This window comes from Carassius gibelio, chromosome B4, assembly GCF_023724105.1.
Source record: "Carassius gibelio isolate Cgi1373 ecotype wild population from Czech Republic chromosome B4, carGib1.2-hapl.c, whole genome shotgun sequence".
NCBI classification, from domain to species: Eukaryota; Metazoa; Chordata; class Actinopteri; order Cypriniformes; family Cyprinidae; genus Carassius; species Carassius gibelio.
In genome coordinates, this window is record NC_068399.1 from 6,301,114 (window position 1) to 6,316,020 (window position 14,907).

At 40.4% G+C, this 14,907-nt stretch overlaps 2 long non-coding RNA genes across 2 annotated transcripts; one reads left to right on the top strand and one right to left on the bottom strand.

Annotated features, from left to right (window-relative positions):
• The first annotated feature begins 7,976 nt into the window (after nucleotides 1-7,976).
• On the top strand, nucleotides 7,977-11,603 carry LOC127956128 (uncharacterized). Its single transcript, XR_008153494.1, has 3 exons — nucleotides 7,977-8,047; nucleotides 11,099-11,209; nucleotides 11,332-11,603. It is a non-coding gene; the product is annotated as an uncharacterized LOC127956128 (long non-coding RNA).
• A 1,937-nt stretch (nucleotides 11,604-13,540) lies between these two features.
• Nucleotides 13,541-14,476, bottom strand: LOC127956119 (uncharacterized). Its single transcript, XR_008153485.1, has 4 exons — nucleotides 14,339-14,476; nucleotides 13,995-14,248; nucleotides 13,776-13,904; nucleotides 13,541-13,669 (listed from the first exon to the last, which is right to left on the bottom strand). It is a non-coding gene; the product is annotated as an uncharacterized LOC127956119 (long non-coding RNA).
• Nucleotides 14,477-14,907: the final 431 nt, after the last annotated feature.

Consider the following 14,907-nt stretch of genomic DNA (forward strand, 5'->3'; position numbering starts at 1 on the left):
CTGCTGCTCCAGCTCCAGCTGTGGCCTCCTTCTCAGCTCCAGCCGTGGCCTCCTCTGCTGCTCCAGCTCCAGCTGTGGCCTCCTTCTCAGCTCCAGCCGTGGCCTCCTCTGCTGCTCCAGCTCCAGCCGTGGCCTCCTCTGCTGCTCCAGCTCCAGCCGTGGCCTCCTCTCCTGCTCCAGCCGTGGCCTCCTCTGCTGCTCCAGCTCCAGCTCCAGCCGTGGCCTCCTCTGCTGCTCCAGCTCCAGCCGTGGCCTCCTCTGCTGCTCCAGCCGTGGCCTCCTCTGCTGCTCCAGCTCCAGCTGTGGCCTCCTTCTCAGCTCCAGCCGTGGCCTCCTCTGCTGCTCCAGCTCCAGCCGTGGCCTCCTTCTCAGCTCCAGCCGTGGCCTCCTCTGCTGCTCCAGCTCCAGCTGTGGCCTCCTTCTCAGCTCCAGCCGTGGCCTCCTCTGCTGCTCCAGCTCCAGCCGTGGCCTCCTTCTCAGCTCCAGCCGTGGCCTCCTCTGCTGCTCCAGCTCCAGCCGTGGCCTCCTTCTCAGCTCCAGCCGTGGCCTCCTCTGCTGCTCCAGCCGTGGCCTTCTTCTCAGCTCCAGCCGTGGCCTCCTCTGCTGCTCCAGCTCCAGCCGTGGCCTCCTCTGCTGCTCCAGCTCCAGCTGTGGCCTCCTTCTCAGCTCCAGCCGTGGCCTCCTCTGCTGCTCCAGCTCCAGGCGTGGCCTCCTCTGCTGCTCCAGCTCCAGCCGTGGCCTCCTCTGCTGCTCCAGCCATGGCCTCCTCTGCTGCTCCAGCTCCAGCCGTGGCCTCCTCTGCTGCTCCAGCTCCAGCCGTGGCCTCCTTCTCAGCTCCAGCCGTGGCCTCCTCTGCTGCTCCAGCCGTGGCCTTCTTCTCAGCTCCAGCCGTGGCCTCCTCTGCTGCTCCAGCTCCAGCCGTGGCCTCCTCTGCTGCTCCAGCTCCAGCCGTGGCCTCCTTCTCAGCTCCAGCCGTGGCCTCCTCTGCTGCTCCAGCTCCAGCTCCAGCTCCAGCCGTGGCCTCCTTCTCAGCTCCAGTCGTGGCCTCCTCTGCTGCTCCAGCTCCAGCCGTGGCCTCCTTCTCAGCTCCAGCCGTGGCCTCCTCTGCTGCTCCAGCTCCAGCCGTGGCCTCCTTCTCAGCTCCAGCCGTGGCCTCCTCTGCTGCTCCAGCCGTGGCCTTCTTCTCAGCTCCAGCCGTGGCCTCCTCTGCTGCTCCAGCTCCAGCCGTGGCCTCCTTCTCAGCTCCACCCGTGGCCTCCTCTCCTACTCCAGCTCCAGCCGTGGCCTCCTCTGCTGCTCCAGCTCCAGCTGTGGCCTCCTTCTCAGCTCCAGCCGTGGCCTCCTCTGCTGCTCCAGCTCCAGCTGTGGCCTCCTTCTCAGCTCCAGCCGTGGCCTCCTCTGCTGCTCCAGTTCCAGCCGTGGCCTCCTTCTCAGCTCCAGCCGTGGCCTCCTCTGCTGCTCCAGCTCCAGCCGTGGCCTCCTTCTCAGCTCCAGCTGTGGCCTCCTCTGCTGCTCCAGCTCCAGCCGTGGCCTCCTTCTCAGCTCCAGCTGTGGCCTCCTCTGCTGCTCCAGCTCCAGCCGTGGCCTCCTTCTCAGCTCCAGCCGTGGCCTCCTTCTCAGCTCCAGCCGTGGCCTCCTCTGCTGCTCCAGCTCCAGCCGTGGCCTCCTTCTCAGCTCCAGCTGTGGCCTCCTCTGCTGCTCCAGCTCCAGCCGTGGCCTCCTTCTCAGCTCCAGCCGTGGCCTCCTCTGATGCTCCAGCTGTGGCCTTCTTCTCAGCTCCAGCCATGGCCTCCTCTGCTGCTCCAGCTCCAGCCGTGGCCTCCTCTGCTGCTTCAGCTCCAGCCGTCTCCTCCTCTCCAGAAGTTTCAGTGGCATTTTCTTTACTCATTCGATACACAGATATTTATATTTCAGATGAAGATGAGTATGAGTAAGTAATTTGATATTGTGTTTAGACATGTATTTATACTGTAGTTGGATTTCTTTTTTCAGTGTTGACCTCAAATCATTGTTAAATACAATGTAAAAAAAAAGTGGATTTTACAGCTGCACCCATTTCCAACCAAATCAATGTAACACGATGCAACATCCTAGACAGTGGCATCAGAGCCTTCCGACGCCAACGTTTTAACCCTGAGGCAAAACTAAGTGTTGTGTTCAGAGATGCTGATGGGATTGGTGAGGGAGCCGCCGATGAGGGTGGACCAACGAGATAATTTTTAACTTTGCTGATGAGGGAAATCCACTCATGTGAAATATTTGATGGAGAGGACTGGAAAAAAACACTTGCCTGCAATTCTAAAGGTAACCTCCTGCCTAATGTTTTGTCTGTGTGTGTTTACATGAAGCATTTTGGAAAAATTGTTTGCCTCCTTTATAATTTTCTGTAATTCTGCACACTTTCACACTGAATGTCATTAGGTCTTTATAAAAATGATCTTAAATTATTAAAGTTAAAACATAGTCCCCTATGAAAAAAGTGATTAATTTGTCAAGATTTCAATACCTGTTTACACTCCATTAGCACCACACATTTTCTAAGCATTGTTCATAGACATAATAATGCTTTTCCCATGTGTTACAGCACTGTACAATGGAATGTCCAAAATAGTTGGACAGATGATAGCTGTGTGCCTGATACATGGTGGTGTGGAGCCACCTTTTTTTTCAGAAAGACTGTTCTGTCAGGTGTGCAACCTTCAGCCCCCAGTACCAGACCTTCAAGAGATTGTTGACTATGACTTCAGAGCAAAGATGACCAAGGTTAGTTTATAGTTCACATTTTCATTTATGCCAGCTGTTGCTTTGTTAGTAACTGTAATTTGGCAATAGTTGTAATATCTTAGAATGTTTAAATTGTTAACCTTAACCATAAAGAGCTCTTACTTAAGGGTTTGTGTGTGCATTCAATATTTATATATTTTATATAAGTATTTTGTTTCTTGTATTTAATGGTTAATTTTGTGTTAAATTCTTTGTCAATTTAGATCCAGTTGGTACAGAATGTAAATGAGGCACAGTGTGCTATAATGGAGGCATCTGACCAATTAAGTTTGCTGGGGTCTCTATGGCACATCCGGATGCTAGAGGACAGAGACAACTTAGTGGAATCAACTACCAAGTTTTTTTACTGAGAACAAGTTGAGGGATTCCTTGGAACAGTGAGTATAAGAATGTGCAAATATTTTCACCTGACAAATTACCAGTAATATTTTGTCATTGTTTCACATTGGGTACATGTTTTGTTTATCTAGATTTAAAGAGGGCCTGGAGTGTCTTGGGCTTTTGCCTTTGATGCAAAAGCATCATGAGCTCTTTAAAGAAGTATTTATGTATGATGAGAAGCCACTTTTATGGAGCTTTTATTATGACAAAATGATTTGAATTTGAATTGTGTAAATTTGAATTATTTGCAAGTGTAATCCAACAAAATTGAATTTTAGGTGGTAGTTTAAATAGTTCTGAATTTGATTTTTTTAAACGAATATTGAACATTTGAAATTTAACAAACTGAAATGTTTTTATGGCTGAATTTTATAGACATGTATTTTCAAACAGCTAGTTTTTTTGTTCTGAATTCTTATACTGCAAATATTCATTTAAAAAAAAATCAGATTCAAGTTTTCAAGATGAAAAAATTCGGAACTTCAAATTCAGTTTTCTAAAATTCAATGTCAAAAATTCAAACTCAAAAATTCAGATCTTAAAGAAAGTAGGTCACAGGTCATCCATAGGGAAGAGTAGATGATCTCAGAAAAGTCGAACAGAGCATTTTGACCAATTGGGGACCGCGGAAGTTTTCCAGCGCGAACCCTCGAAGGTGGTGTTGGTTCAAGTCGAGCCCTACTTGACTGTCTGACTCTGATCATGAATCGACCGGAGGTAAGTGATTCTTAAACATGAATGTTTTTGTGTTTATATGTTAGGTTAGCGTTCTCAGCACGTGAGACATTTGTCTAAGCGGTCTCTGGTGTTTGTTTTAAAGTATATTTTGTGTAAAATTGATTAGAAACGCCACCGTGTCTACTAGGCCTAAGTTACACAGACAAGGCGCGAGCGGCGCGACGCAACTCCGTGCTTGAAGACTGTTGCAAAGAGCTGGGACTAGGTCAGAAATAGGATGGGGAATCCGTGTGCTGTTGGGGATTTAACGGGTCGCGTCGCACCGTTCGCGTACGGTCTAGCTGTGTCGTACATCGAGAGGGTGTGCTGTATCGTGAATACGACGCGAACCGGAGTGCTTGCAACCTCTTCAGACGTGACTAATTCACGAGACAGCACTAACCTTGAGTACCTTATTGCTTTTCTAAAGCGATAACCACTCAATAGTCATATTAAAATAAATTGTATTAATGCAACTTTCATGAAGATTACCAAAAGCCAACATTCCGCTGGAAAAAAATAAAAGTCCCTGTGAGCAGCAGCAGAAGTTAAAATATTTCGCCTGTAATGTTAGATGGCGGCAAAGACCGTCTTTATTACAGTGTCAGTCATCAGTCAGTAGAGAAGACTTTAATATGGAAAGGACAATTTCATTATGTAGACTTATTGTAAGACATTTAATGGCTAATTCACTCGCCGATCTGCAACAAATAGTTGTCACAGGCCGTTATGTTCAAACAATGCGCATCTGTTGTCTGTATGTAAACATTTTCAAAATGTAATTCACTTCTACCCCCAAGTGCTGGCACTGTTACTAACTTAAGCCTTTATTGTTACAGGAACATATACTTCTCGATCATATATGGCAAAGACTTCGCTCACGTTTGGAGCATGCACTTGCCAGGATGCCTGTGGATTTGGACTTTTTAGAATTTATCTGTGTTCAGGAGTTGGTGTTCCTTAGTGCCGTATCCCCCCAGGTCATCATTCCTGTTGATATATGGGAAGCTTTGACTGGTCTACATCATGTAATTACTTCAGAAAGACAAAGAAATGAGACGCATGTTGTGACAGCGCACTTTGAACAAGGTAGTTGTGGACGACCAAAAGCAGTCATTGGTTGTGAATATCTCACCAGTTTGCTTGAGATGAACTTACCAGTGAGGTGCATTGCCTCTCTTCTGGGGGTATCTGAACGGACTGTACATAGACGACTGGCAGAGTTCAACCTATCAGTTAGATCACTTTATAGTTCACTAACAGACAGTGAACTAGACACATTAGTGTCTTCTATTAAGTCTAGAATGCCAAACTCTGGGTATAGGATGGTGAAGGGAGCTTTGAAAGCTGAAGGGCACAAGGTGCAATATGAGCGGGTGAGGGCATCACTTCATCGAGTGGACACACTGGGAGTTTTATCCAGGATGACAGAGCTGGGTTGTGTTGTACGGAGGAGATATTCAGTCCCAGGTCCCAAATCACTGATGCACATTGACACTAACCACAAATTAATAAGGTAAATATTCTGTGTAAGTTTTTATTCTTTTTAACTCTATTGTCTTAAGATGGAAACTTCTGTTTAAAGTCCCCCTGTAATCAATCATTTATTGAAACTCATCCCTTAAAACTAATTTTTGATCACCAAAATTACATCAAAATTATGTATTTCTCTTTTTTTTTTTTTTTTGAGGAAAACATTCCAGGATTTTTCTCAATATAATGGACTTCAATGGCACCCAATGGCTTGAAGTAGGGTTGTGCGATTAATCAAAATCGTAATAAAATCACGGTTTGAGCGTGCACGATTTTTAAATCGCTTTATTGCACAATTTTCTGTGACCTGACCTCTGCAGTATGCTATCAGAACCAATGGAACTGGGCATATGCCTAACTCCAGTTTCACACACACAACCCATGTAAATGGATCAGAACGTTCACACTGCACGCGGTAAAAGATGAGAACAGAAAAGGTTAGAAATAGAAAGGTGCAAAAAAAAATTATATCTTGTGGATGAGTACAGAGAGAGTTGTGAGTGCACAGGACACCGGTTGAGCGAGAGGAGACACGTGTATCTAAACCTTATACAGTCTATAATCTGTCTGGTTTTGTTTACAGAGAAAAGGAAAGCTGCGTGCGAGCAGATAGATTCGCGCTCGCACATTATTTTAATGTGCTTTCGCGTTACAGTAACGCGCTCTCGCAGCTGCTTCTGAACCGCATACACAACTTACTGTATCACACTGCAGACGGAGTGAGTGTGAACCTGTGTAATGTATAACAAATCAATTTCATCACCTGAGCCACCGCTACAATGAGCTCTATGACCAATGTATGGCAAAAAAGAAAAAAAAAATCCCTGGACACAGGTTTTATTTTATAATTATTTTTATTTTTTTGCTGTAAATACATTTTGTTTGACATCTTTACTTAGTGATTATTTTGACTTGTGTCTGTTCTAGAGACATGTTACAACTTTTTGATATATAGCTCTCATTGGTTTTCTTTTGGAAATATGTTTCAAATGTATACTGAATGCATTTATGACTGTAAAGCATATCTGTGTTTGTTAAAATCATGATTAAAATCGAAATCGCAAAATTGATCAAAAAAATCGTGATAGGTTTTTGTCCGTCTCAATGCAGCTTCAAAGTTTCAACACGATCCCAGTCGAGAAATAATGGTCTTATCTAGCGACACGATCTGTCATTTTCTAAAAAATAAATAAAAATAATAATATACTTTTTAACCACAAATGCCTGTATGGTTCCATCTCAGATGTGCCATGTATTGCATCATTACATTGGACTAGTCATGCAAGACTTGTTTACAAAGCGAACGGGCAAACTAATACATGTACTAATAATGATATGCACACGTAAGGACCATTTTAAAGAATAAACTGGCACAAATACTTATAAATGTGTCATTCAACATGCATATATCATATTTGTAAACACTGGGTTGGTACATCCAACTACGTCTTGCGTGACCTTTCCAATGTGATGATGTAATGCGTGGCGCATCTCAGAGATAGTACGAGATGGGCATTTGTGGTTAAAAAGTGTGTGTGTGTATATATGTATATAAATTCCACTGGTTGACGATCACACGTTGACCTGATTGGTGAGAAGGTAGTTTGTGACGTCAGAAACACCAGCGATTTCAAAGCGTGTTTTTGAGACTGTCTTTGGTTCACTGCAGTTTTAAGGAGAAAATACTCAGCAATGATGTCGACTTATGAATTTACACATGGCTTGTCTTACAGCATATTAAAAACACCACACAAACATTAATAAAAATATAGATTTTCCCCACAGGGGGACTTTAATGTAGCTGTTTTCAAATTATGTCCCTTGAAGTCTATTTTCCTGCAGAGTTTGGCTCCAACCCTAATCAAAAACATTTACAAAAGTGTAGTGTCATCAGCCGCTTCTCTGAAGAATCACACTCATTATGGGGTTTTTCTCTCAGAAGAAAATACTTTATTTCAAGGAGAATAAAGTCGAGAGTTCCTCGCAAGGAGATCTCTCGAATGTTATGTGGTATCTCCTTATATACCCTATACAGGGCGTTTCCAAATAGTCAAACTTTTTAATACCTCCCTAGAGAGAAGAGGCCCCCTACTTGATTGGGTCAAGCCATATGTTTCTCATCTGGTCTGTACAATCGGGCCACGTAGGCATATTCCTCTCTATACTTAACCTATAGGATTATAATGGAATAATAACTAGCAACAAAAATGGCTAGATTCACATTGATTATATTTGATTGATTAAAATCTTATTAATTAAAATATTCCACACAAGCTAATCAATGTCTTCAGGATTACTAGAAAGTTATAGGCAAGTGAGTCTAATCAAGGCTGGAGCTAAACTCTGCAGGAAGTGGAACTCAAGAGCCAGAGTTGAGAATCCTGGTCTAACGCCTGTGGTTTTAGGTATAACATTGTCTTGTTTGGAGGTGTGGACGGCTTTTCGCGAAAGGTGATTGTTTTTCTTCTTTTGTACCGTGTAAAGTGACATTGGAATTATGTACAGGGTATCAGATAAACCGAACTAACAACACTTTCAAATTTTACAGATAATGTACCTTGACAAACAATACTGCATTAACTGCACTGACCTTCTTCCAAGAGGCTGTGGAAAGATATGGCTTCCCTCTCAGGTAAGTTGTGGTACAGAGTAATAAAGATTTTTTTTTTTATACATATGTTAACTACATTCATCGTGGGGTATTGTGGTTTAAATTTCCCCACTAGTATGCACATAACCTGTATAAATTCCTTTGTTCTGCTGAACACAAAAGAAGATATTTCTAAAAATATTGGTAACCAAACAGTCATCTTGCACCATTCACTTCCATATTATTTTTGTACTACTATGTACAAAATACTACGAAAGTCAATGGTGCCCCAAACGTTATTAGTTACAAACATTCAAAATATAATCTTTTGTGTTCAGCAGAACAAATGATTTTGTACAGGTTTGGAACAACTCAAGGGTGAGTAAATGATGACAGAATTTTCAGCTTTGGGTGAACTATCCCTTTAAATTAAATGGGGGGGGGGGGCATTTAATAAATAACACTGTTTGTCCTCTAGTGCACGACCAATTGACACTGCAGAGTCAGAAGATGTCTCGCACCTTATGAAAACTATTTCCTGGGGTTAAAGCTGCGGTTGGGAACTTTTGACGCTCTAGCGGTTAATAAACAGAACTGCTTGCGTCTTGCGGAAGAACATCGTAGCCGGAACTACTTCTCTCTGTTTATGTCTATGAAGAATCACAAAGGTACTGGGTTACTCCGCCGCGGTACCCCCGAAGTAATCTATAATAGTCAGAATATAAACACTTATTATAGATGTACCCTAGTGATTCAGGACAAGCTAAAAACACGGTTTGGAAAATGGATTTATGGTTTACTCGCTTATTATATATTTTTTTTCTACATTTTGAACACAAACAAAGTTACGGAGCGCAGCTCTGATTGGTCGTTTTCTTACTGGGAGCGATGGAGTTTCTGCAAATGACAATAGGACCACTGGGAGGAGCCAGAGGAGCTTGATTTTTTCACAGATTATCTGTCTCATATTCTACTGTCAGGACATAATGACAGGTTTAACAAATATGTAAAAAATATATTTTTACAAAAGTTCCCTACTGCAGCTTTAAGGTCTTTAGTGTCCCATTAAACTGCTGCACAGCAGACAACTCCGAGAGACTTCAGGCAATGCCTTTGAATATGCTTTATTGCACGGCTGAGAGGGTCTCATAGCAATTAGTTGTGGGAAGTTTTACTGACTCTGACCTTTGAAACAAGTTCATCAAAAAGAACAAATGTTTTTTTTTGTTTGTTTTTTTTCAAGTAATTTCAGCAGAATATATTTAAAATTGCTAATAGCCAAATTCCCCAAACATATCAAATGTTAGTCGCATTTAGAATAATAATATAAAACAAATTACAAAGAAAAGGCCCATTCTGAGAAACCAAACATGTCCCCTCCTCGTCACCATTTAAGTGGTAATGCATTTAAGAAAAAAAAAACATTTGAATACATATAACATTACAATGCTAATTTAGTTATTTTTTGAGAGTAACATAAAACAAATAGCTGCTGATTATACTGAAGGCGCTTAAATATTTATATAGTGATCTGCGTCGTATTCCTATAGAGCAGGGATAGGCAACTTCGGTCCTGGAGGGCCACTGGCTGAAGGTTAACTCTGCAGGACTGGAGTTGCCTATCCCTGCTATAGAGGATCAGCTAAGAGTCACTGATTCGAGCTTGACTAACGTGATCTTCCAGAACTATCGCTATGATTGATTTTTGTTGCAATTGACATTACAGTGAAACCTGAACAAGCATGTGTATATTTGCATCTGTTATCCATCGTGGATGTGTTGTGGTGTCACTCCTTTAACATCATTTGGGGTCCCCCACAACCCTAATAGCACATAAATAAGTTAATATAGTTTATACTACAGGGCTGTTGAATGCTTGAATCTGATTGGTTGACGAACGCTCAATTATTTTCAGGGAAACGCACGGCTAAAGTATTTACAGGCAGATCTTGAATGCGTTATAGTTACATATCACTTTGCGTAGTTAACTGTAATAACGGAAAATAGGATACAATTCATAACAAGAAAAACCATGCATGCTCCCATACGATTGATCTGCAATTTTCAATGCCTAGCTTCACAATCAATGGAAACATGCATTTAAAGTAAATAAAGTATATAGTCCTATCTGTAAACAATAGAAAATTTAACTGAATATAGGCTAATTAAATGGATATTCCTGCAGCACAGGTTTTTAATACAGGTAATTAAAAAAAATCAAAAAATATTAACAGGCCTACTTGTTAAAAGGGTTTTGTGTTTCAAGTCTAGTTTACTGTCACCTGTCAATAATAGAAAAAAAGATAGAAAAAAGAATAAACTTATTAAAATGAATAAATAATAATACTATAAATAATACTATTTCTGTCTCATTGCAACATCTCTCTTGTACTCTAATAACTGCATTAATTAACTGCATAAAGCCTGGGACACACTTACTGTAAGGCCGGTTATGAATGTAATTTGATACTTATGACTGATCATGCCCAAACGAGTGTTCAGCGCGTTCAGTCTGTGTTTAAAATCTTCTGCAGTTGGTAATGGAAACAGTCAGAGAATGTGTCATCTAGTCGTTAAGTGTGTCCCAGCATTAGTCTGCTATCAGTGGCTCAAACCTCCGTTACTACAGTAACTCTAAAATGACATTTTGGAATTAGCAACGGGGGCATGGGATTAGATGCGAAAGAAATTAGTCCTACATACAAAAACTTTACAAACGTCTTGAAATGCATTATATGAACAGTGTTTCAAGGTGTGGTAACTATTGTATAAGCTGAATAATTGACATCAGGCAGTTGCATTATTAGCAAAATAATGCACACTCAAAGTGGTAATGCAGTCACGAAGCGGAGTGGCCGTTACACCTCTGGTGTGCATTATTTTTCTAATAATTCAACAGCCTGTCGTCAATTATTCCTTACAGAAGTATGGTGTAGTCATGTTAATGTGAAATGTTGTCCAATGCACACATTTAACAACAACTATTCATTGTTTTTATGCATCATTTTCACCAGGAACATTAAATTAACCTTTGGAAATGAGGACTGGGTTAAGTATTAAAACATTGCCTTGACCAACTTTGTAACATTATAGGGTCAGAGTGGACCATGGAGTTGAGAATGTGGACATTGCACGTTTAATGTTCACAATTCGTGGCACAGGAAGAAGCAGTTTCATTTCAGGAAAAAGTGTCCACAACCAAAGGTATTTAAAGAAAGTACTATGTGGCAGAGATATTTCCACTATGTAACTCTGTGCTTTATACTTCAAGTGTTGGTTTGGACCACCTAATTGCTTATGAGTTTTCTTGTAATGCTTTGTTATAGAATAGAGAGACTGTGGAGAGATGTGTGGACTGCAGTGACCAGTGTGTACTATGATGTGCTATACTATCTTGAGGAGGACAACTACCTTAATATTGCAGACCAAACACATCTCTTCTGTTGCCACTACACATTCCTGCCAAGGCTGCAAGATGATCTAAACTTTTTCAGAGATGGGTGGGATAATCACCCTTTGAGAACAGAACATAACATGTCTCCAAACCAGCTCTGGGAATTGGGTCAAATTCACTATCAAGTTGATGATCCCCCAAACGGAGAGGCATTTATGCAAATGTAAAGACATGTTTAACTTATTTTATTTTATTTTTTAGAAAAATTACAGGGGTCATGAGAATTCAAATATTAATTCAGTGGCATTTAAACCCCTACCGGTAATTAGCATTCCAGTAATCATGCAAATGTAATATTTGGAACTATTATAGGAACTGAGAATGTATACCATTTATAGATGCATTTTAAAATATATATGAAGAGTTCAGATACAAGTTTTCTTCTAGAATGATCATTTTGATCCAGCTTGTATATTTATGTTCAGTAATTTCACTTAAATGGCAATGCAAATTACTGAACTTAAATATACAAGCTTTATCAAAAGGATCATCTTTTGCATCTGAACTCATATATATATATATATATATATATATATATATATATATATATATATATATATATATATATATATACATATGAAATTTCTTTTTTTTTTTTTTTATATATATAATTTTATATATAATGATGTCTTTTGTATACCCAGGAAATGAACATTGCCGAGATCGATTGGGAAAGCAGTGGGCTGCCTCCTGATGAAAGTGTTGGTGTTAACGTTCCTACTGTACAATGTCCACTTACATTTGAGCAACTTACTGCACTGAAGGACACCGTGGATCCTAGGTCACCATCACAATCCTATGGGATAGACATTTACATGGCTGCAGTGCAGTTTTGCCAAGCACTTGAGTAATGACACATTAACTGCTGAAACAATTTGAATTTATTTGGTGGATAATTAAATCATAAGATAACATGTGTATTTTTGAACACATAGAAGTATGGATTGCTAAATTGCTTTCGAGCAGGTATGTTGTAACCTGTTGTTGTTGTTGTTTTTTTTGCCCTTTTCCAACATAAAACTGCAATAATACATGAACGTATTAGTTTAACTGCTGAAACAATTTGAATTTGGTGGATAATTAAACCATAAGATAACGTGTATTTTTGAATACATAGAACGATGGATTGCTTTAGAGCAGGTGTGTTAACTTTTGCAAGGGTTTTCCCTTCTCCAAAATAGAACGGCAATAATACATGAACGTATTACTTTAACTTCATCAATGTCCAAAAAACAGGACAAACTTTGGTAATGTAATCTAATTTATAGATCTGGTGTTACTATTACAGGTTTGGATTTCACAGATCTAAACAAGGCCAAAACCATATTCTGAAGTGCCAATGCACCTGGGAGGCATAGCACATTGAAACAAGTGGAGGACCTCGGCATCTCAGAGTTAACCACTTCCACTACCATCTTTCCTTCTGGCACTTCCCATCCAAGCCAAAACTTCACCAAGCTTTTAAGGTCTGAGCTGGATGCTAAATAAAACAAAATCAACAATTAAATACTCACCAAAATGTCATTCCAAACCCAACAAAAAAGTTTCATCAAGTAGTTTACCACAGGCTTTATTTTACACAAATTATAAAAACTCATTTATATATATATATATATATATATATATATATATATATATATATAAAAAAAAAACATTTATACCCGTCTCAATGAAGTGACGCAAATACCATGAGATGCGACATCTATCTTCTAGCAAACAATCTTCGTCATCGTCGTCGTCATCATTCACCCTGCTCTCCGAGGGCCAGCAGATACATTGTAGCAGCATCTGGAAACAATAAAATATTTCTGTTGCAACAGGTCTGCACTTTTTAAAATATATATACACACACACACACACACAGTTTCTTGAGATGTTATGTGTATATATATATATATATACACACACAGGTGAAACTCGAGAAATTGCATGTAATGAGTATATAATTAGTTTCACCTTTTAAATTGAATTAATGAAATTAACCTTTGCACGATATTCAAATTGAGTTTCATCTGTACATATGTATAATAATATATACACACACACACACACCACCTTATAACAATTACATTTACCGATGGGGTGAGTGAATTTTCATTTTCCCCCAGAAAGAATTCCACACCTTTCCTTTCACTCAACAGTGGCCACACTCTGGTTTCTTTAAGTCCTTTACGTATTTGTTTCAACTGCCGTAATCTCCTTCCAATGACCTATAGTATTGCATATTTTAGATTATTAGGTTACGTGAAAAGAATGAATAATGCTACAAGTACAGCAATGCTAAAACTTAAAGCTCAGACAATAAAAGAACAATACCGCATGTGATAATAGGCGCTCAAAAAGCCACTTCCGGTTTTCTTTGGTTGGGCCAGGAAGATCCTAAGCAAGACTCAGGTCAAGGACAGCTTGATATTCTTCACTACTGAGTTCTGCCTCTCCATCAAGCTCCACGTAGAATAGTATAAATCAAGAAAAATAAATAATGCAACAATTATGAATTGTTTAAATTACTGATTATACTACCAATGTACTTACTAGTTTTATGGTTTCACGAATATCATGGTCAGGACAGTCTTCGATTTGCACTGTAGCAGTTTCAGCTGAACCACCTAGAAGTACATGGGCCATTGCTTGGCTGACTCCAGCCAGGCGAGGTCCACCATGTAGGAATGCATGTCCAATCATGCGTCCTGCAACTTGGAACAGATCACTCTCTATGAGAAATTGTGAAGATGATGGAACAAGATGGCCTGGTTCACCTTCAAAGAGACAGGTCCTTGCAGTATTTCCTGGTTTAAAATAATGGGCTTAAATTAACATTGTGTATTCAAAGATGAAACAAAATGGCAGTCAATGTTCCATAAAAATAGTTAACATACCCATGTTAAAATTGAAACCATGCTGAAGCCTCTGTATAACAGTTGAAAAGAAGTGTCTAGTCACACCTTCACCAATGGCAGCATCCCCTGAATGTAACAGATTAAAATCAACAGTCCAAAAAGAAAAGAAAATGGCCAATAAAACCAGCTAAGAATGCCACTGAATAAATGCATTTTTACTTGTTTAATACCACCTTGGAGTTTGCACTTCACAGGGCATGCCCATTCTATGCCGTTTTGTTTGTAGAATGCAACAAGTTCTCGGTCTTGATCTTCCTTGTCCATTCTCACATCCATGGTCATCAAGAGGGATTTTCCAGTCTCATGTTGGCGAATTATTTCCTTAGTGTATAAGGATGCTGCTTTATTTTTATCTGGTTCAATTTTCCAATCTGCAAAACGCATAGAACCAACATGTCAACACTTTCAGTTCAAGCTAGTTGTGTACTCCACTACTTCAGTGCTAGCCTACATCTCAAAAATGTGTTGTGTTTATCAGTTCTACTTCAAAACTTTAAAAAACAAAAACATACCATGACTCTCGCTTGTGGCTTTAGCTGCATTTGAAG